Source organism: Vicugna pacos, chromosome 8 (genome assembly GCF_048564905.1).
Source record: "Vicugna pacos chromosome 8, VicPac4, whole genome shotgun sequence".
NCBI lineage: Eukaryota > Metazoa > Chordata > Mammalia > Artiodactyla > Camelidae > Vicugna > Vicugna pacos.
The window spans coordinates 7,278,656-7,300,050 of record NC_132994.1 but is presented as its reverse complement, the minus strand read 5'-3'; the positions used below and the strand labels follow the sequence as shown (position 1 = coordinate 7,300,050).

At 34.3% G+C, this 21,395-nt stretch overlaps 1 protein-coding gene and 1 pseudogene across 1 annotated transcript in view; both read right to left on the bottom strand.

Annotated features, from left to right (window-relative positions):
• The window catches only part of EYS (eyes shut homolog), a 1,174,088-nt gene that overhangs the window by 592,974 nt on the left and 559,719 nt on the right, over window positions 1-21,395 (bottom strand). The window lies entirely within an intron of this gene.
• Window positions 347-19,908, bottom strand: LOC102540257 (RNA-binding protein 8A pseudogene; annotated as a pseudogene).

Genomic DNA, 21,395 nt, shown 5'->3' with positions numbered 1-21,395 from the left:
CAGCCCATAGGCTTCAAAGACCAAAAAACTTGTCAAAAAACTATATATGTGGTGGTTATATTTTTCACAAGTGATAGAGGAATGTCCTACCAAAGTTGCATAGAAGCTTGTGAATTTCATTAAATATTTAGAATCTATTCTGAGTGGTATCATGCAATTGTCAATGTCTTTTACTAGCAGAGAGGAACAGCAGTACAGGCATCCTTGGGACTCGACCTTTTTTATTTTTATTTTTTAAAATGTAGGAAACAAAAAATGGGACACATTTATTCATAACTCAAAAGTAACATTAAGCAGGTAGAGTAAGAGATTAAATATAAAACACAGCCCCCCCCCCACCCCAGTCCTATTTCCCTAAGGCCTCATGGTCAAGTGGAACCTCTGCAGAGAACACCTGGACCACAGAGGATGGGTCAGAGACACCTCCTCCGTCTGGACTCCTGCTGTGTCTTCGGCCACCTCTACTCTTGCTCTTGGGTGGACCTTGAATGAAACATCAGTTCTCCCTGATTGGTTGTCCCATCAAATCCTAGCCATTGAGTCCCTCCATAGCAGCCTGGGACTCCTTGAATGTTTCATGCTCAGTTGAAGTATACCCTGTCAGATATCCTGTTCACCTGTCCAGGTTGAGGTGGATGTTTTTTATTTTCCCCTTCTCTGCAAATTTATCGTTATGTCTTCTTCCTTGGCTTCCTCATGGACTCCAGTGACAAAGAGAATCCAGCCTTCAACAGAGCACTGTGGTCTGGGTTCATGGCCATCCTGCTCCACGCTGTCATAATCCTCATGTACCCATGCTCAAGATCTGTTTTTGGAGCCAAAGCCATGACCCTTCCATTTCTTTCCTTTGTCTTTCAGTTTGTGGATGCTCTCCTCCCCATCCTAATCCATGGTGAAATCCTTGCCCTTAGCCTCATGAAGTTGGTGTTGTCCACCATCTTGCCTTCGCTCTCTTGACCTTTATAGTGGAGGGCAGCTGATACATCATGCAGAGAATTGTTCCGAAGATGCTCTGACAAGACAGAATGTCCCTATATCTTTGGGATTCTACTTACTAATATTTCAATTTGGCAAACTGTGTTCATTTTTTTTTCTTATATAAGGCAAGGAATTTAAGGACCCTATTTAATAAGTTCAAGCTCTCTACTTATATTGAGAAAGCACAATCACTGTCAGGAAAATGAAAGTCCTCTAGACTCAGCTAGAAACTAAAAGCCAGTTCATACTGTTTCAAGAGACAGAAGAAGTTTCCACACCTTGAAAGGATAGGGGATACTCTCTATCCCAGATTCTTGGTCTCATATTTACTATTCTCTTCAATATACAAAGACACTCTTCATTGCCTAAAGAACAGACAGTTCTTGGTTCATCTTATTTTCTCTTGCTTGCACAGAAACCACCTTCTTAAAAGTCTTCTTTTTTTTAATCTGTTATGTGTCTACCATTTCCAGTGCACACACACTCATAACACACACAAGCACAAATACATATATACAGTGACAATATTGTATAATTTATTTGAATATATATATTTTCCTTGAAAAAAAAGAAAACTTCTAAGCTTTATTATTTTTTTTCCAAATGCCATTTATCCACATGCTTTCCCATGCAGATTTCATTTTTAGAATCTCCATTGTTTGTCATGTTGATGACACGCCCCCTCTGACCTGACACCATGCTCGTTCTTAGTAACCTACTTCTCTCCACACATGTCAAAATCAACATACCCACAAATAATTTCATTGTTTTCTTCCTAAGAAAATCCCTATACCTTATATGAATTTTAATTAGTGACACCATCAGTTTTGTAGTAATAAAAATTGAAATATTAAACCTTTTTGACTCATTTCCTTTAATCTTAAATCTCAGTCAGATTCTAAGCCATGTAAGTCTGCATTCAAAATGTCTTAGGCTCCTCCCCTTCCCTTATACTCCCACACTGGGCACTTCTAATTATATATTATCTGTACATGTTCACTAGAATGTTATCTAAATATTTTACTGCTCTCTTCCTGAACTTCAATTCTTTCTGAATGCTGCGGCATAGTAAATCCTGCTCAACAGGTTTTGATCATATATGCATGATTTGAATCTTTTATAGAGGAGTTTATGGAATTAATTACACAATCCTCAATCTATTCTACCAGGACCCTTACCTGCAATATGGTCTGTGATTTGGAAAGTTATTTAACTATTTAATGACTCAGTCCCCTTACCCATAAGATGGGAATAATGATACAGAAGTTTTACTCATGTTAGAATTAAATGATATATTCTATACATGATAAATACTTGACGAATAATACTTTATTTTTATCGACATTTCTGACTCTACTTTTCAAAATGATTTAAAATAATTTACATTTTAATTTTTTTTAATAATGTTCACATGAAAAACTACCATATGGAAAAGTTGGAAAAACAGCACAATGTGTACCAGAGAACCCATGAGAAGAGTCCATAATTGTTAACATTTTGCTATATGTCTTATGGATACTAATGTGTAAATGTATACTTTCTAAACATTTTCAAAATAAGTTAGAAATTTTTGACACTTTAATTATTCCCAACATACATATCTTAAAATTAGGATGTTCTGCATATTGTCTGGACCACTGTCATACCTAAGAATATTAATCATAGAAAGGTTCACATGTTTATTCAAATCCTCCCAACTATTCCTTTAATGCATTTCATAAGTGCTTTTGTTTTTAGTTTAGTTTAGTTTTTAAGCAAGATGCAATCAGTTTTCCTGCCTTGAATCTGATTATTAGAAATGTTCTCTCTCCTTTAATCTAAAAGAGCCTCAATTTTTTTTAATTCACAAATTGCTTTATAAAATCTCTTATAGTGTGTATTTACTTATTGTTAACTTAGTTTTTCTAAACTCTGTATTTCTGCTGAATTAGAAATTAGATGTAAAGGATGGATTAAATCATGTTAGCCATTTTTGGTTAGAAACATTCATGAGTTCTTCAGATAGTATCACATTAACAAGTGTGTCTGATGTCTCACAACAGTAATGCCAAATTCGAATGATGGCTTAAGAGGATGACCTCCAAATCTTTACCTTGCAAAAATATAGTTTGTTAACTCCCCTTACGATTAGCAAATATGTGACAGGTGATACTTTTACATTTTGGGAAAAATGTTTCTCCTAAAGGTTTTAGCATTCTTTCTCCTAAAGGTCTTCAAAAATCAATTATTTAATCAGAAGTTGTAAATTAATCATTTTCACTGAAGTATATTGATTTAAAACATTTTGTTAGTTTCAGGTGTATAGCAAAATTATTCAGTTATATTATATGTTTCTTATTCTTTTTCATTATAGGTTACTGCAAGATGTTGAATATAGCTCCCTGTGCTCTACAGTAAATCTTTGTTTTTTAATCTATTTTACATATAATAGTTTGTATCTGTTAACCCCATACTCCTAATTTATCTCCCCTTTCCCCTTTGGTAACCATAAGTTTGTTTTCTATGTCTGTGAGTCTGTTTTGTTTTGTAAATAAGTTCATTTGTATTATGTTTAGATTGCACATTTAAGTGATATCATACAGTATTTGTCTTTCCCTGACTTACTTCACTAAGTATAATGTTCCCTAGGTCTACCCATGTTGCTGCAAATGGCAATATTTCATTTTTTTTTGATTGAGTAAAATTTCATTGTGTGTATATGCATATGTATACAAACATACCACCTTAAGCCAATTGTCTGTTGATGGACACTTGTGTTCTTTTCATGTCTTGGGTATTATAAATAGTGCTACTGTAAATGTTGATGTGCATGTATCTTTTGAATTAGAGTTTTTGTCTTTTCTAGATATATACCCAGAAATGGATTTCTGGATCAGGTGGTGACTCTATTTTTAATTTTTTAAGGAACCTCCATACTGTTCTCCATAGTGGCTGCACCAATTTACATTCCCACCAACAGTGTAGGAGGGTTCCCTTTTTTCCACACCCCCTCCAGCATTTATCATTTGTGGACTTTTTAATGATGCCATTCTGACTGGTATGAAGTGATATCTCACTGTGATTTCTGTTTGCATTTCTCTGATGATCAGTGATATTGAGCATCTTTGCATGTGCCTGTTGGCCATCTTTATGTCTTCTATGGAGAAATATTTTTTTAGGGCTTTTGCCCATTTTTTTGATTGATTTTTTTTTCAATACTGAGTTGTATGAGCTGTTTGCATATTTTGTATGTTAATCTGTTTGTCAGTTGCATCCTTTACAAATGTTTTCTCCCATTCCATAGGTTGTCTTTTAATTTTGTTAATGATTTCTTTTGCTGTGCAAAGCTTTCAAGTTTGATTATGCCCCATTTGTTTATTTTTGCTTATACTTCTTTTGCCTTGGGAGACTGATCTAAGAAAACATTGCTGTGATTTATGTCAAAGAATGCCCTTCCTATGTTGTTTTAGGAGTTTATGGTGTCATGTCTTATATTTGGGTCTTTAAACCATTTTGTGTTCATTTTTGTTATGTGGTGTGAGGGAGTGTTCTAACTTCATTGATTCGTATTAAGCTGTCCAGTTTTCCCAATACCATTTTTTTGAAGAAACTCATTTCCCCACTGTATATTCTTGCCCCCTTGTTTTGTATTAATTGACTGTAGGTGTGTGGGTTTATTTCTGGGGTTCCTATTCTGTGCCATTCAAATTCTGTCATAATTAAATGATTTTTCCCCTCATCAACTGGGAATGAGCTACTATTTTCCTTAAAAAGGCAATGTAAATAATTAACTAGTCCCTTTTAATTACAATATTAATCATAAGGAGTCAAAATAAAAATCATTTCCAGAGGTAGTAATGAAAATTTTTTCTCATTTTTTGGGTTTTTTTCGTAACACTAAGAAGTCATGGATTTTTCTCTTTACTATTTGATAATCACATATAGTCATTATTTTTTCTGATGCTCACATTACACATATTAAACCATTGGTTTCATTCAGGCTGGCCCCTATGTCCTTTCCATACATCTAGACTTTGAGTATCAAAAAGAGAAAATTTAATATTCGTGTACTGCCTTTTTGTTCTTAAAACATATTCCACTAAATACATGCAATAGGAATACTCATGTGAAAGTAATATTTCTGTAGTATTCTTATAAACTCAGAAAAATTCAAATCATTTGTTTAGCTTATTTCCAAGTTGACATTTTTTAAAAATATCTCTTTGATTTCTTTTATGTCACTCACAGGGCAGAAATTTTGCCCCAGTTGTAGCAGGTCAAGAATATTGGAAGCCGAATTGATCCAGTCCCCACTTCTTTATAGAGTGGAGTTTTTGCATTCAGAGAAAACCAGAGGTCATCATCTTCAACCAGTGCCTCGAGCAATGGCTCAGAGATTTTGCCCAAAAAGAGAGATGGTCCATTAAACCAAATTTCTGCCCTCTCTCTAAGGAATTGATTTTATTTGAAATCGAATGTGGGAAAGTTCAAGCCTAAGGGCAAATTGAAAATAATGGATATGAAGGGGTAAGCATGTAAGAGGAGGCTGCTCAAATACATACATGAGCAGACCAGACCAGAGGTCAGTTAGCTTATTGGAGAGAACCAGAAAAGGAGACAGTTAGAACAGAAGAGCCCCAGGGTGTGGGCTGCAGAGCAAACCTCAAAAACTGATCAAAACCAAGCAGAAAATAGAGGAGATTCAGCCTTGAAAGAAGATGACTGCACTGAATGAGATTTCTTATTGTGTGTCTATGGCCTGACAGCAAAACTGCATGCTGCTCTGTGTATCCACCAAAGGCGATGATCATGTAAGACAGTCTGGAAAAAATATAACAGATAACGTTGCCAGCAGAACTGCACTACAATAAATGGTTAAAAAAATATATTAGCTGAGGAGAAATGATTCTGCAGGAAAAGTGTAATCCACATTAAAAAAGCATCACATAAGACAAATATGCAGATAAATAGAAAAACTGTATATTTTTTCTTTTTACTTCTTTAAAAGACATGATTCTCTAAAGTAAAAATTATAACACTTTATGTAGGGATATACACATTATCTCTCTCTATCTATATAATATATGTAATATAGATAGATAATCTATCTATCTATATATAAGCAATAACTTTTATACAGAGACAGTAGGTTTTATACAGATTCAGAGGTCTGATAGGGGTAGGGAAATACAGTATGACAAGATTTTTACCTTTTATAGAAAGTGTTACAATATTAATTTTAGATGGGCTGGGATATGTTAAAAATTCATTCACTAGAGAAACAATAAAAAGTGTAATGCAAAGATATAGTCAATAAAATAATTAAAATGAAACACAAAAATCTCCCAATAACAAAAAAAGACAGACGAGGATGACAAGGAGATCAAAACTGGATGGAATAAAAAAAAAAAAACTAATAATACAGTAGACCCAAATCCAACCATAAAGACAGAAGATTCTCAAGCTGGATAAAAACAGCTCTATCTAATAAAGAGATGCACTTGAGGTATAAAGACACAGGTAAGTTGAAAGCAAAAGTGAAAGGAAAGAAAAACACATCATTCAAACAAGAAGCCTAAGAAATTTGGAGTTGCTATATTAATATCTGACAAAAAAGAGTTCAAGATAAGAAATACTACCAGAGATAAAGGAATTTATAATGGTATCAAAAGTAATGCATTAAGAAAAGATAGCAATCCTAGACACAAATGCACCTAAAAATAGAGAATCAAATAAACAATCGTAGTTGGAAATGTTAAAGTTTGCTTTTAAGTATTTGATAAGCCAACTTGAAAGTTCAATAATGATATGAAAGATATGAATTAAACTATCAACTGCCCTGATTTAATTTACTGGCACAAAACATACATTCAGTAACTTCATAATATACAAGTGCTTACCAAACAGTGACCAAGGGAGACAAGGCGATAGACCATAGACTGTGTCTCAGTCAATTATAAGACATTGAAATCTTATAGAGTATATTTCAAAACACAATAAGCTAAAAAAAAAATTAAAATAATATATTTAAAGTAGTCACATATATTTGGGTATTAAGTGGTACACTTCTAAATCACACTGGTGTAAAATAAAAACATCACAGGGAAATTAGACAATGCTTTTAACTTAATAAAAATACAAAATGCATAAGAAGCTGCTAAAGTACTGTTTACAAAAAATATATAGCTTTGAAAACTTTTATTGGATAATAAGAAAAAATTAAATCAATTACCTAAATTTCATTCTAAGAAACTAGGGAGAAAAAACCTTAAAATATAATAGAGTAAATAAAAGTAAGCAAAATAATTCTATAAAAAAACACATAATAGAAAAAGTTACAAATGCAAGAGTTGAAAGATGAATAAAACTAATAAAATAAACCTCTGGTAAGACTAATCAAATAAAAATGATAGAAAATAAATATTAACAATTTCATAAATAATGAAAAATTCTACAAACATTGCAAGAACTATAATAAAATAATAAGAACAACTTCATTCTAAAAATCTGGCCAAGTCTGATAAAATGAACTAATTCTTAGAAAAACAGAATTTCCAAAAATAAAGACAAAATGATATAGCAAATCTGAGTAGTTCTAATATATAGTAAAGAAATTCATTTCATGGGAATCTTCTATTAAACATTTAAAGTAGAAATAAACTAATTCTATATATACTCACTCAGGAAATAAGAGAAAATTTACATATTCCAGGTAACAGTAAATGGCCCACCTAACCCTGATATCAAAACCTGACAAAGATATTTTAAGAAAAGATATTTGCATACCAATATTTCTCATGCAAATGGTTGCAAAAATCCTTAGCATATTAGAAAATTGAATCAAGCAATTTGTTACAAGGACAATACAATCTAAACAATAGTGTTTATCCCAGGAATTTATGATATTTTAAAACCTTTGAAGATGATGTAACTTATATATTAAAATAAGAAAATACAAATTTCATTTTATCACCACAACAAATAAGTCAAAAAATTGAAGACAAGAATTGAAAGTCATTCATGATAAAAAACTCTGCAAATTACAAAAAGAAAAAAAAAAACTTTCTTGGTCAACTCTTTTTTTTTTTCGGTTCTGTTATCTTTTATTTATTTTTTTATTTTTTAAACATTTTTTATTGATTTATAATCATTTTACAATGTTGTGTCAAATTCCAGTGTTCAGCACAATTTTTCAGTCATTCATGGACATATACACACTCATTGTCACATTTTTTTCTCTGTGAGTTATCATAACATTTTGTGTATATTTCCCTGTGCTATACAGTGTAATCTTGTTTATCTATTCTACAATTTTGAAATCCCAGTCTATCCTTTCCCACCCTCCACCCCCTTGGCAACTGCAAGTCTGTATTCTCTGTCTGTGAGTCTATTTCTGTCCTGTATTTATGCTTTGTTTTTGTTTGTTTGTTTGTTTTTGTGTTTTAGATTCCACATATGAGCAATCTCATATGGTATTTTTCTTCCTCTTTCTGGCTTACTTCACTTAGAATGACATTCTCCAGAAGCATCCATGTTGCTGCAAATGGCATAATGGATTAAAGACTTAAACATAAGACAAGATACAATAAACCTCCTAGAGGAAAACATAGGCAAAACATTATCTGACATACATCTCAAAAATTTTCTCCTTGAAGAAATAAAAGCAAGAATAAACAAATGGGACCTAATGAAGCTTACAAGCTTCTGCAGAGCAAAGGAAACCAGAAGTAAAACAAGAAGAAAACCTATGGAATAGGAGAAAATTTTTGCAAGTGAAACCGACAAAGGCTTGATCTCCAGAATAGATAAGCAGCTCATACGACTCAATAAGAAAAAAATAAACAACCCAATCCAAAAATGGGCAGAAGACCTAAACAAGCAGTTCTCCAAGGAGGACATACAAATGATCAAAAAGCACATGAAAAAATGCTCAATATCACTAATTATCAGAGAAATGCAAATCAAAACTACAATGAGGTATCACCTCACACCAGTCAGAATGGCCGTCATTCAAAAATCCAAAAATGACAAATGCTGGAGAGGCTGTGGAGAAAGGGGAACCCTCCTAGACTGCTGGTGGGAATGCAGTTTGGTGCAGCCACTATGGAAAAAAGTGTGGAGATTCCTCAAAAGACTAGGAATAGACTTACCATATGACCCAGGAATCCCACTCCTGGGCTTGTATCCAGAAGGAACCCTACTTCAGGATGACACCTGCACCCCAGTGTTCATAGCAGCACTATTTACTATAGCCAAAACATGGAAACAGCCTAAATGTCCATCAACAGGTGACTGGATAAAGAAGAGGTGGTATATTTATATGATGGAATACTACTCAGCCATAAAAACTGACAACATAATGTCATTTGCAGCAACATGGATGCTCCTGGAGAATGTCATTCTAAGTGAAGTAAGCCAGAAAGAGAAAGAAAAATACCATATGAGATCACTCATATGTGGAATCTAAAAAACAAAAACAAAAACAAACAAACAAACAAACAAACAAACAAAAACAAAGCATAAATACAGGACAGAAATAGACTCACAGACAGAGAACACAGACTTGTGGTTACCAGGAGGGTGGAGGGTGGGAAGGGGTAGACTGGGATTTCAAAATTGTAGAATAGATAAACAAGATTACACTGTATAGCACAGGGAAATATACACAAAATGTTATGATAACTCACAGAGAAAAAAATGGGACAATGAGTGTGTATATGTCCATGAATGACTGAAAAATTGTGCTGAACACTGGAATTTGACACAACATTGTAAAAAGATTATAAATCAATAAAAAATGTTAAAAAAAAGAAAGTAAAATGTAGCTGAAAATTAACATAAAAATAGATTTCTTTCAATACTAGATTTGTCTTTCAAAAATACAATGAAAGATTTACACTGTACATACAATACCTATAAAATACAATAGTAGATTCATCTTTCAGAAATACAATGTTATTACACTGTTCCATTTTGTTGGATTCAATTTGGTATTTCTAACAATTTGGGAATGGAGTGCTCATCAGCTAACTACCAGAGTAAAACGCAGTAAAGCTTTTGCCCTTATGCCATTGGTCACAAAATGAATTTGTTTTCCTCCTCAACTGTTAATTCAGAACACTGTATGTGATTCAACGTCACCTAGGTTAAGAAGGGGTCCTTTATCTTCCAAGGTAATTTCACTTCAAACATTCTTGGACCATTTTAAAAGAAAGAAATGTGTCTGAAAGGTAGAAAAGCTCCCAAGGATGGATGTTTTTATAAGTAGAGAAGAAAAGTGAGTATCACACAGTCTTTGTACATAGCTAGAGCAGAGTGGGGCCTGCAGTACCAGTCTTTCATAATAACAGTTTTATAAACAAAAGGACAAGAATGTACTTCATCAGTGTGCTCAGTGTGGGACAATTACTGTGAAGGTGTATAAGCACACACGTATAGTTATGTAAAATTACATTAAAAACTGTTAAATATAAACTTAAAATAAAATGTAAATGAATCATTATATATATATATATATACACACACACACACACACACACATACACACACGTTTACTTAAATTGATCAATTTGGGTAATCAGTTCAGAATGTTATCAAGGTCAAAGTCAGCTGTTTAAGTGAAATATTTGAACAGGTCTGGACAAATGCACCACCTCAAGGAACACCTGTGAGTAAGTACGTCCATGTCAGAATTGTTTCCAAAGTTCTCTCTGTTGAAATCTGGGTTCATTCACGTTTATACCGTTAAGGTCCATGCAAACACAAAATCAGAAAGGGCATTCATTATTCACTTATTTATTTCGTAAACTTTGATTAAATATTTAATGCTATATTCTGTACTGTGCACCATAGAGACGGACATAAATATTTAAACAGATAAGTTCAAACATTCCAGTACAGAAATTTTTGAAAGTTTACTAACCAGCTCTATGGGGAATAGATGTTTCTGGGAGTCACAAAGTCCCTAATGGCTAAAGCAATGCCTAAGCAAGTCTTGAAGGAAAAATATTTTACTCATAGATAAAACAGGGAGAGGAAGAAAACATGTTATTATTTGTTAATATGAAATACATGATTAAACGATACTGTGATTAAACCATTTTTTCACTCTTCCAAGAACTAAGAAGTTTCTGAAATGTTGTTCTGCTTGCAAGCTAAGATGTTAATAATATACCAAGGTTCACACAGGATGGCAGAATAAACAAGGTCAAAGAGGAAGAACTTTGTTACGGCTCGGCAGGCAGTGTGAGTTTCACATTCTGTTCCTCTGCTTCCCTGTGGGAGATGCGGAGGGACTCAGGCGCATGGGGCTTGGGAAGAGGCTGGGGGCACAGCCAAGAACCCTGAGCGTGGAAACCCAACCCTTTTGTGAGACCTGCCAACCTGCCCTACCATTGCCCTAAGGTTGGCACTTTCTTATTGCACTGGACTGTGAGCAAACATGTTCTCTGCTCCTAAGAGGGACACTCTCTACCCTCCAAGGCTACTTGTTATACAAACACCCTCAAAAAGATGAAGGTGGTCAGTGTGTCTGTTTGCAAGATGTGCAGACACCTGAGGAACCCATGAAGAAATCTCTCCCAGCAAACACCTTAGAATATAACTAGGAACCACCAAATTCAAAAAAGTGAATAATTTTAAACAGTTCTGATATTTTTGATTATCAAAGCTGAATTTGAACAAAAAGCTAATTCAGTATCATCATCGACTTTTTTTGTGTTTTTTTTTCAGACAGAATAAGATTTTCACATCAGAAATAAAACATCCAACCTCTAAAAAATTTAGCACTTCTATAGAATAATTATTCAGGTACTATATTTTAATTCAACAAAAATATTAATAAAATAATATTTAGCTTTGGTTAGATGTATCATTATCAATTAGCTAAAGCTCTTCTTTGAGCCTATTTAGAATGATAAAAATCCCTGAATTTATTGCAAGCACCAACTAGTAGGAAGATGCCAGTGTGAGTGCATATTGTTTTTTAAAACTCAACAAAATGAACAAGAATGCTAAAAATAAAGCAGAAGAGTTCATATATGCTTCAAATTGCCACACTGCAATCTCTGAAGAGGATCTATAAAATTTAATTTGAACCAATTTGAAGGATCACAGCAAGAGAAGACACATAACTTTCTCACTTAGAAATGGAATGTAGCTTTGTTACAAAGTAATGAATGAGATCCCAAAGGTTCAGAAATGTCTCTTGGAGAGGCAAGAGTAGAGAAATTTTGGATCACACAAGGGTGGGAAATCTGACTGCAAATCATGCCTACTCTGGAGATTAACTGTGGCACTGAGGTGGGGGACATATGTTAAACCACGTGTAACTATTTCTCCTCCTTTAACTCAGCATTCCTATGAGGATGCAGAACCCATGGAAAAAAAAATCTTCCTATTTTTAAGGGAAAAAAGTTGGGCTGAATTTTACCTTTTCATAAAAGGAATTGGAAGGCATCTCAAATATACAAGGATTTTGGAAGTGTAGTACCTGTATCATTCCATAAAACAATAATTGAGTATATTTTAGACAATCAAGAGATGGGAATAGGGAATTCTAAGTGAAGTCACTGCAGGGAGTAGGGATGTGTTTAAATATATAACGCATCACCCAAGTTGTGGTAATTATCATTATAGGAACATATGATAAGTTAGAAACCAAAAGCAATGATTAAGATAACATATTTTAAATATGTATGTATGGACCTCATCAATATTGAGTGAAAAATGAAACAAAATACAATAAAGTTAATTAGTTGGTAGTGAGGAGGTAGAGGTGGTAGAAAGTAAGAGGGGATTAAATATTTCATCTTTCCCAGAGGAGAATACAAGGAATAGTAAAAATCGGTACATATTTTTCTGAAGAACAATTTTTCCATGTGATTTAGTATGCCTCAAAGTTTATTCAACTGCCTAAATAATTTTACCTCTAGAAACGAATCATAAGGATATAATTGTATGACTACACAAAGATATAAACAAAGTTGTTCACTGAAAAAATTCTTCATAATAGCAAAATTCTGGAATAATTTGTATGGAATACTAGCAGGCATTTTGACCATTAAGTTAGATATATATGGACATGTGTAGAAAAATTTACAGAGTATATTGGGAAGAGTGGAAAAATGTATGTTTATTATAATCCCATTTATATCTGTACCTTGTTTAATTATAATAGGAATATTCTAGTATAAATATTTCATATATATGTAAAATATTTGATACACTTTCCTTCTGTCTCAATAGAACTGTAGCTAATTACATGACTGGTAATCTAGATTATTGCTTCCAGCCTTTGATACAGGTAGGTTTGGATAGGTGAGGATATAATTCAATGGGATATGATTATACTTCTGAGACTAGCAGGTAAAATATCTGCTGTGACTCCTGGATTTAATGGCAATGTCCTATGAGGGTTTTTTTTTAAAAGCCTGGAGGGGATTAGGGAGCAATGATTGAATGACATCATAGAGCAGAGATGCCCCACAAGCCAGGAAGTTCTACTCACCAATGGATGATTATTAGAGAGAGAAAGAGAAAAATCTACATTTTTAGGTCAAATGTTTTGAAATCTCTTTGTTAAAGCAGCTTACATTTCCCCTACCAAAATCAATAGAAAGTACAGTTGAATTAAAATATTTCTTAAAATAAAGTAGGGAGATTATTATGAATTAACGTAGAATATAAAGTGCTGTGAAGCTTCTCATGGACTTTATGAAATTATAGAAAATAGAAATATACAAAGCAAAAAGCCTGGAAAAGCAGAGGAGCCTACCAAAGCACAACTGAGAAGGTTCTATTTAACAAAATCTTTAGTTCTCAGCAGATCAGGTGAACACGTGTAAGCAGAGGCTCTGAGCAGATGAAGTGCGGGCCTGGAGAAGCAGGCGGTCTCAAATCTTGTGGACCCTGAAATTCTCCTTGAAATTTGGTTTGAAAAATAAATAGACATGTGCAAAAATGTTCCTGCAAATGGCAGTATTATAAGTGGTCTAGTGTTATATATATATATATATATATACACAATATTATATACATAATGGTGGAGACCATCTATATCCCAAACAGCTTATACTGATATTTGACTTATTTTAATATATGAAGAAAACTGTAGATAATTAGATATCCATATTTTATGTCTCTTATTAAATAAATCAGATCAGAATAACTTAATCTTCTTACTCCCAATGTAATAGAGCAGAAAAATCTGACTCCATGTTAGATCTGTTCCTTTGGCTTTAGCCCTGTGCTCTGTTTCCCGGGCTCATCTGCACCTTTTGTAAAGCATGTTACCTACAGCCTGAAATATACAGGAGCCATTCTCAGGGCTCTGATTTGTAAGGGTGTAACACTTTCTCATTCACACAAAGATAAAATGTTGCAGAACAGAGGATACCATTGGTGATGCTGGAGGTTTACAGGAACATCGTGGACAGCTGCAAGAACAAGGGCTTCTGACACCAACAAGTTTGCAGCAACCAGCTACACCTCCTCCCCTTTTAGTATAAAGGAGCCTGAATTCTGACTTGGGGAAGGGAGTTCTTTAGGACACTAGTCCCCAACTTTTTCTGTCTGCTTGCTTTCTGAATAAAGTTGTTATTCCTTGTCCCAACACCTCGTCTCCTGATTTATTGGTCTGTCGTATAGTGAACTGAGCGTGTTTGGGCTCAATAACACCAAGTCTTAACTTCTGAGGGATGGAGTCTGATCTGCCCTGCTTCTTTAAAACTACATCACTGTCTGGGATACAGTTTTCCATGTCACATGCACGGAGACATTGATGTCTTTTGTCTTCATGGATGACTTTTGTTTATTTTTACAAGGATTGTTTATCTTCCTCAAAGTAAAGGGCAGATCTGTTTTCTGTGGACGGGTTGTGGGTGGAGGAGGTTCGGTGAATAAAGTCCCCTTCCAGGACAAATATTCGGCAGTTTTGCTAGCATCCTTTATAAAAGACTGGGGTTTCCTAAACTTGGATTTTTCCAGCTGTGACGAAAACCCACTGGATGCCCAGCATCATCTGGACCCTTCTTCACTGGGACTGAGAGACAGGGACCGGACCAAACATAAAGCTCACGTGCCAGCTGTAATCAAATCCACCAGCCCTGACTCGGGCATCTCTGCTGTTCTACCAGCATTTGTGAAACTGCGGCAGCCTAACTTGTAAGCTTGCAAGCAAGGTGAACTCTCAAATTCTTCATAGTCTTTGATATCTCGTTTACTGTGAATGTTGTATTAGTTACTTCAAGCACAGGGCAAAGATGATTCACACACACACAGAAACACACACACCCCAACAGAACAATAAGCAATGCAACAAGTTGCCTTTACACGTGCAATTGGCGAAATATAAAAACATAGATATAATATTAAAAATAAAACTGAAAAAGTCATGACCAAATGTCAATCATGATTATGTTTGAGTGCTAGGATTTTTCTTTATTAGTTTTTTAAAATTTTTATTTGTCTTTTCTAATGAGCATGTATCCTTTTATAACAAATTTTTCCAGATAAAAACATGAGATCTATAAAATTGTGCATTATAAAAGTAACAGTAGTGGTCACAGTGTTTTCAGAAAGCAAACTTCCAAAGGATTTTTCTTGTTAAATATGCAAAAACATTTTAAAAATAACCTGCATCCTCTTAAATATTGATCATTGTCTAAGCTTAAAAATAATGTTTGATGGAATTCATCCTGAAGTTTTTTTCTATATATCCAGTTAACTGGCATTACTATCCTCCTTTATGAAAAAATTTTCTCCTTGTTTCACTGTTCCCATTTTGTAAGTCTATAAATTTACCTACTTTTAAGCATTTTATAGAAACATTTTATATTCAATAAGCTACCTAATTATTTTAAACACAGTATCTTTGTGCATATGTATACCTCTGCTAGGAAAATCAGATCATTTACCATAGACCACCTCTAGGCATTCCTGAAGCAATGGAGATTCTAATGCTGGTATTAGACATCAGTTGTGTAGAACACTGAAGTCCCCAAAGGAAAAGCTAGATTGTGTGAACAAGCCACATGCCAGGTATGAAAATTTGTCCTGGAGGGGAAGTATGCAGAAACACATTGTTCTTATTAAAATGTGAGATATTCATTAATATGATAGACCATTTATTTTAACTTCACACCGTGAAAATAAATAAATCATGAGCTACTGCAAACTGGTAATCTTGCTGGTGGCACTTTTTTAGGCTTATTTCCAAGATGTTTTTAAAATAGTTTATGTTTCTGTGAGAGTGCCCTTCAGCTAAGAATCTAGGAATCTACTTTGTGGTTTATTATAATTTTTTCTTGATACATCCAGAGTTAGGTTGTTAAATTAGTTTTCTGAAATATGAAGAATCAATAAAATATGAATACACTGTAAGAGATGTACTTCTAAAAGTAAATATTTCATTTTGGAAAGTGGAGGCAAAAGAGTATGCTAACAAAAACATCTTATAAAAAGGGACACAGTTATTCAGTTCATTTAGTGATAAAGTCCTCACTGTAAAACTGAGAAATATTAGGTACAGAAAAATTAAGTAATTAACCCACGCTTGATCAGTTAACAAGTAAGTGTGTCAAAATCAAATCCACTATCTTACATCATACAAAAAAAGCAACTCAAACGGATTAAACACTTGAACATAAGAACTGAGATGATAAAACTCCTAGAAGTAATCATAGGTGATAAGCAACTTAATTCAAGGAAGTTATAAAACACGAGATGGATTTAAATTAGTAAAGACTTGGAAGAATAGGGCCATGTGGCCTGTGACAGGCAAGTGGAGGTTTTGAGGAGTTTGAGCAGAAATAGATGGGAGTGAATTGAACAGCTTTCATGTAATCTCAGATTCTGGAGGGAAAAATGAGTTTCAGGGTGTAATACCACTTTATTCTGCCACTTTCAGGAAATCAATAGTAAATGTCATGAATCATGAATGGTATTCATATTTCTTTAATAGCTTAGTCATAAGGGAACTCATCTTTACTTGGGACAATAAGTAAGGATGCTTTAAAGAATCAAATAACTTTCAAAATAAACTATGAAATATGAGGGTTCTGAGTTTAAGCAGAAAACAAACTTATTGTTACCAAGGGGAAAGGAGGGTGGGAAGGGATAAATTGGGACTTCAAGATTTGCAGATACTAACTACTATATATAAAATTGATAAACAAGTTTCTTCTGTATAGCACAGGGGACTAGATTCAAAAATAAAAAAGTAAAAAAAAAAGTTAGATGAATAAATAAATTAATTAATTAAACAAATACTACTATATTCCTACTGTGTAGCACAGGAAACTATATTCAATACCTTTTAATAGCCTGTAATGAAAAAGAATATGAAAAGTAATATATAGAGAGCGGTATAACTGAATCACTATGCTGTACACTAGATATCGACACATTGTAAATACTTTAATAAAAAATAATAAAAATTTTAGAAGGGAACAATTGAGAGGAAAAATGAGTAAGTGGCCACTTAGCGTCATTCCCACATCACAAATACAGGTGGTTGGAATTTACATGCGAGGATACAAATACAGGTGGTTGGTATTTACATGCGAGGATACTGCACATCCCAAGAAAGAATCCCACTTGCTCACATGGTGCTCCCCTCAGGACGTGGCTGGGAGGTCCTCCTTTTATTTCACATTGCCCCTGTTTCTATGGAGCAGGTGCAGGTGCACACAAAAGGTCTTGGGGCTAGTTTGAGTTACGGTCAGGACAACTTATTTTATAGTTCAGAAGCAGCAGCCTGGCTTTCACTTTATGAAATAATATACTTGCTGCCACCCCTAATAAACCTGAAAGTTACACAGGGATTTCATCTACCTGATGTCCAAGGACTGAGGAGAAGGATTGCCTTGAAAAATATTGTACTGTAAGTTGGAGGTACAGAGATTTCTGCAGAAAGTACAATTTTTCTGACAAGGTCACTTCATCTCAGCAGGACACGAACCAGGTGTTAATTCTGTAGTTAGACATTCCGTTGCTAATAATTAAAAAGACATTGTTCAGCTCAACAATTGATTGCACCAGTCTTTGATTTGCACGAAAATAAATAAAGGCTTTAAGACAGTTGCTTCAAGCAGAAAACAACACTGTATTTTAATAGTTGAGCTCAGGAACTCCTTTTTTTTTTTTCAGAAATTAGAAAATATTTCTTTGTATGAAGACAGTTGACACACTTTTAAAAAAGCATTGTTTAAACTCCTTGTTTTATATATTATGGCACATATAGGTCTGCACAGAGTCATTTGTAGAATTTTGTCACTGAATTTCCTTAAGGAGGAAAAAAAACTAAGAGAATTGCAATGTATGAGTTTATGTATTACATACATGTCAAGAGGTAAATCTATTACATTTGTCCAATGACTCCATTATGACCATGACCATTAACCAAGAAACTGTGTTTGGCATAGTCCTACATGTTGTTAAAAATATTAAAAAAAAAATACATCAGTTCATTTATCTGTTTAGTTTAATTCTTCAGAAACAAGATAAATACAAAATATTTATTCAAATATATAGTAAGATTTAATGAGGGAGGAATTCTGGCATACACATATGGTACAATGTGTCAAATAGCATAAGAATAATAAAGTAAATTGGAGAAGAGACTGGACTGAATACTTCCTTTTGTGTCCATGAGTCAGAGCAGGGAAGTGATTATCATGGAAGTCTTATGGATTTGCTTAAAAAAATGCATTTTATTTATTTTTATACCCTTAGTTTGAAGCACAGTGCTTAGGTCATGGCAGGTACTTCAAAACTACTGTGATAAATAAATAGATGGAAGCACAAAACAAGTTTTAAATAATAAATCCAAAGTAGATAGCTAGGTGAAAAATGTAAATATTTTTCAGAATATGCTATTCCATAATGTGAAAAAAAGTCTTGTGTGAATGCATGCAGATGAGAAAAGGTGTGTGTGGATGTGCATACAAGAGACATTCTTAATTTGGCTCAACTAGAGTTTACATGGGAGCAGTGACACGTGAGACACGTGGAGCACATGAAGCATACATCAGAGCCTGCCTTGATTAAGGAGAGCAAGGTGTTGGTGGAAATATAATGGATCTATTCCAGAAAGAGAACTCTAATTGCAATGAGAGGATGATTTCATGGTAGTGATGATAAAGGTGCAAGAGCCTGAGGCGGAGGGTATTGGGTGGCGGTTCGTATGGGAATTTCATATTGAGAAAAAAATGAAGACCTTGCAAAAATAAGAAGTGAAAAAGGCCAGAACTTCTTTTATAAGGGAGTTAGAGAAATATAGAGAGTTGTAAATTAATATGCCAGAAACAGGGAATGAATACAGTGAAATTTCTTTCTTAAAAATTTTTTTCTTTTAATTCTTATTTTTTGGGGGGTAATTAGGTTTATAATTTATTCATTCATTCATTCATTCATTCATTTCTTTTTGATGGTGGTACTGAGGATTGAACTCAGGACCCTGTGCATCCTAAGCACACACTCTACCACAGAACTATACCTTCTCCCACCCCCAAATTTCTGAATTTTGTGTATATTTATCCCCAAATAGCACCAACTATGTAAGCCTTCTTATATCTAAACGTTGCAAATTACAACAGAGCAACTCCTTCATTATGAGTTCCACCAGTGCCACTGCAGTCATTTTTTGAACAATTTATTCGTCTCTCTTGCACCCTGTTTCAAAGACTGGGAAGGCTAAGATATTTCAGTACCAAGCCCAGGAAAGGAATTGGAAAGGCTCTAAGGTGAGGCAGAAAACAACCTTGTAAGAGCCAAATTCTCCAAGGTGATGCAATGCCGCACAGTTTGTTTCAAAGGATCAAATTCATAGAGCCACACATCAAAACAACTGTTAGAACAAGGCATTCTGAAAGCATCCAGCACCACTGATGCACTCAAAATATTCATAAACCACGCCAAACGAGGTTCAAGCACCCACAGGTCCCCATCCATCTTTAGAAGTGTAAAACAGACAAGGAAAATGCATTTTTTAAATGAGGGCACCAACATGACTTTGTGAAGTAACTTTATGTCCTAAAATGCCAGCATTATGGGCAATAAATAGAAAATCAAAGCAGTAAATATTCGTTCAAGCATACTGAAACATTGAGGAGCATTCCTTTTTGGGTTTCAAAATATGCTTTCCACAACTGCAGCAGGAAAATATTCATTTTGTACTTACTCCCTCTCCAAGCCCAATTTACTTACAATCCAGGTCCGGATGGGAACAGTGATCACCTGCAGTCTCTGCATGGAAGGTGACTGCTTTCAAAATTCTCTTTGTGACTGTCAGCATGGATACTGACAATTGTGCCCCGCGCTTGGTCTTTAAATGGCATTATTTTTGAATAGAATTTTGAGTAAAGGGTTTACTATTCTCTCCATTTGTTCAAAAGGAAGAGGTTTTCTTCATGTGTTCATAAAAGCCTAGGTATTAATTATTTATTCAACTAATACAGATTCCCAAAAGCATCAAGTCCAGCAGCTGGCAGCAGGAATCTCTGGGAGTATAGGAGAATTAGCAGAAAGAAATATGGACCTGCAATTCACGTGCACATGTTTATTAAAGGGCAAATCTGCAACGCTGAAATTCTTGAAATTTCTGGGTAACTCTGTGAGACCCATGTGCTAGCTACGAATTTCCTGTATTTCTTATTCCAGAGTTCCTGAAAAGGGACTATCCTACTTTGGAAAAGCTCCATGAAACTAATAATCTGGGGGAAATATGCACAAAATGCATTACTGTGGGCATCATGTCCCAAATGTAAATTTCTTTATTTTCTTTGTTTTTTTTTAAGGGCTCATTTCCAGAGGTCAAATTGTTTTCATGTGTTACAGATATCACAATAGCAAGCGAAGTCTGTTGGTATTTTGGTAGGTGAATCTGAAAAAGTGGATTCTGGAGAGTCCTCTCTTTCTAGGAAAAACAAGTTGGCATTATTTCAGTAATATGGTTTGAGGTGATAGGGTCTGCATTAGAATGTTGGCTAAAAAGTAGAAAGAAAGATTCTAGAAAGACTTTAATAATCAAAAAGAACTTATAAATTACTGCTTGTGGTGGCTGAGGGAGGATTTTAAGCTTGAGTGCCTGATTGATCATATTAATAATAATGAGAAAAAAAGAGGAAAGTTATCTTGGGAAGATATGATAACACATTTATTTTTATATTTACTGAACTTAGTTTACAGATTCAGATGAGTAACTAGAGTGAAAACATACTTTAGGTTTTGCAAGGGTCAGGCCTTATGTGGAAGAAATATGATGGAGTGGTCCTCATTTTCAACAGAAACACATGCTTTAAAATCCTTCTCCCTCAGTTGAATGACGTGTGATGTGGAGAAAGTTATTTGACTTTCTCGAGACTTATTTGCATAATATATGTACAATGAATAGTTTAATACCTCACTCCAGTTGCTGGGGGGGGGGGGGGAACAAAAGT